Source organism: Alosa pseudoharengus, unplaced genomic scaffold (genome assembly GCF_046254945.1).
Source record: "Alosa pseudoharengus isolate Yale_2024_CS ecotype anadromous, Long Island Sound unplaced genomic scaffold, YU_APseudo_1.1 YU_APseudo_1.1_scf_15, whole genome shotgun sequence".
Lineage (NCBI taxonomy): Eukaryota > Metazoa > Chordata > Actinopteri > Clupeiformes > Clupeidae > Alosa > Alosa pseudoharengus.
In genome coordinates this window covers 32696642-32699141 of record NW_027468620.1, presented here as the reverse complement: position 1 = coordinate 32699141, position 2500 = coordinate 32696642, and positions in this window count along the sequence as shown.

Sequence of the window (2500 nt, the reverse complement as noted above, 5' to 3'; positions counted from 1 at the left end):
CCAACATCTACATATGAATTGTTTTGGAGTTGAGCGCACCCACTTTCCCACTATCATTACTCTTTCCATGTGTGTGTGTGTGTATGTGTGTGTGCGTGTGTGTGTCTCATGAATTATTTCCTTGTATTAAATACAAATACGGTAGGGAGGTGAACACACCCCAGAAGTGATAAGAAACTGCACACTTAACAGGCTAATAAAAGTTGTTTGTTTGAGACAACGTTTTAGCAACTTACAATAGTCTGGGTGTCCAAGACACCACTTCACCTTGAAACCCTGATTATCAAAATGTCTTCTCAAATCAACAAAACAACTTTTACTTGTATCAGTCCCTGATTATGTCTGTGTTTTCGGTAACACTTTACTTGATGGGTGAGTTCATAACACATTCATAGTGTGGAAGACAGAACGACAACAAATTGTCAAAATAAAAGTCCAACAATTGCAAAGCAGCATTGCTGTTTTTGTTCCAAACCTCTTACCTGATCACTGAGTCAATGGGCTACTCCAGTGCCAAAAAGACAGAACATAGTCAAGCAAATCATTTTTGTTTCATAAAAATGTACAATTTGTTTTATGATGTAACCTTTGCAGATGATTTCTCATATTTTGCTACTGGGAATGTCGAACCGTTCCAGGTTACACAAATACAGCTGAATGTAGGCTAGTTTACCTCCCAGTGTTAAACTCAGTGATTACGAATACTTCACAACTTGTATAGTAAAGTGACATTCAATGTAGACTTCATAAGATATTCATGAAATATTTACAAAGGCTGGAGAGATTAAATAAATGGTATCCAGGTTACACAAATACTGGTGAATGTGATTGTCTGAATGTAGGCTAGTTTACCTTTGCGATTGTTAGACTTTTATTTTGACAAGCTGTCGTCATTCTGTTTTCCACATTCATGAAAGGTTTGGTATGAATGTTGAATCATGTCTCATGAAACAGTCATGAATGCTTTATGTGCAGTTTATGACAGCTGCTATGAATGTGTTATGAACTCACCCGTCAAGTAAAGTGTTACCGTGTTTTCTTTGTAAGTTATTCCTAAGTACACCGTGGCTGTGTTCATTTGGTGAGCTGCTTATTAGCATTGTGGCTGTGTTCATCTGGTTAGCTGCTTATTAGCATTGCGGTTGTGTTCATCTGGTTAGCTGCTTATTAGCATTGCGGTTGTGTTCATTTCGTTAGCTACTTATTAGCATTGCGGCTGTGTTCATCTGGTTAGCTGCTTATTAGCATTGTGGCTGTGTTCATCTGGTTAGCTGCTTATTAGCATTGCGGTCGTGTTCATTTGGTTAGCTGCTTATTAGCATTGCAGCTCTGTTCATCTGGTTAGCTGCTTATTAGCATTGTGGCTCTGTTCATCTGGTTAGCTTCTTATTAGCATTGCGGTCGTGTTCATTTCGTTAGCTGCTTATTAGCATTGCGGCTGTGTTCATCTGGTTAGCTGCTTATTAGCATTGTGGCTGTGTTCATCTTGTTAGCTGCTTATTAGCATTGCGGCTGTGTTCATCTGGTTAGCTGCTTATTAGCATTGCGGCTGTGTTCATCTGGTTAGCTACTTATTAGCATTGTGGCTGTGTTCATCTGGTTAGCTGCTTATTAGCATTGCGGTTGTGTTCATTTGGTTAGCTGCTTATTAGCATTGCAGCTCTGTTCATCTGGTTAGCTGCTTATTAGCATTGCGGCTCTGTTCATCTGGTTAGCTGCTTATTAGCATTGCGGTTGTGTTCATTTCGTTAGCTGCTTATTAGCATTGCGGCTGTGTTCATCTGGTTAGCTGCTTATTAGCATTGTGGCTGTGTTCATCTGGTTAGCTGCTCATTAGCATTGCACAACACAGGAGTAAAGAGCTGGAACTCAAGGAAGCTGGAGTACGGTCAATGGGAGAGAAAGGGAGAGGAAAACACCAGACTTGTGTCAGTGTTAGAAAGGGAGTGCACTAGATTTATGGAGAGAGGAAATGTGGACTATTTTTCTCCTTCTCTTCCTCCCCCATCCCTTTCTCTCCCTCCTTCCCTGTCTATCTCACCTTCTCTCTCTCTATTTTCCTCTCTCTTTCTCTCTCTTTACCTGTCTATCTCACCTTCTCTCTTTCTCTCTCACTCCTTCCCTCTCTCTCTCTTTCCCTGTCTATCTCACCTTCTCTCTCTCTTACTCCTTCTCTCTCCCTCTCTCTCGCTCACTCCTTCTCTCTCCCTCTCCCTCTCCCTCTCTCCAGATGAAGAGATCTAGCTGTGTTTATCTCTCTGAAGCGTCCTGGCCACACTAGCAGTAAATCAGGCTGATGTAATGGCAGTCTCCCACGGTGTGCCTGCCTGCCTGCCGACCCTGGCGCGGCTGTTATGCTAGTAGGGCTTCTCAGCAAGCCTCACGCTCACCACAGCACCCACCGCACATGACTGACAGGCCGAGTGTGTGTGTGTGTGTGTGTGTGTGTGTGTGTGTGTGTTTTACAGCGGCCTGGCGTGCCACTGGCCCAGATTCACAC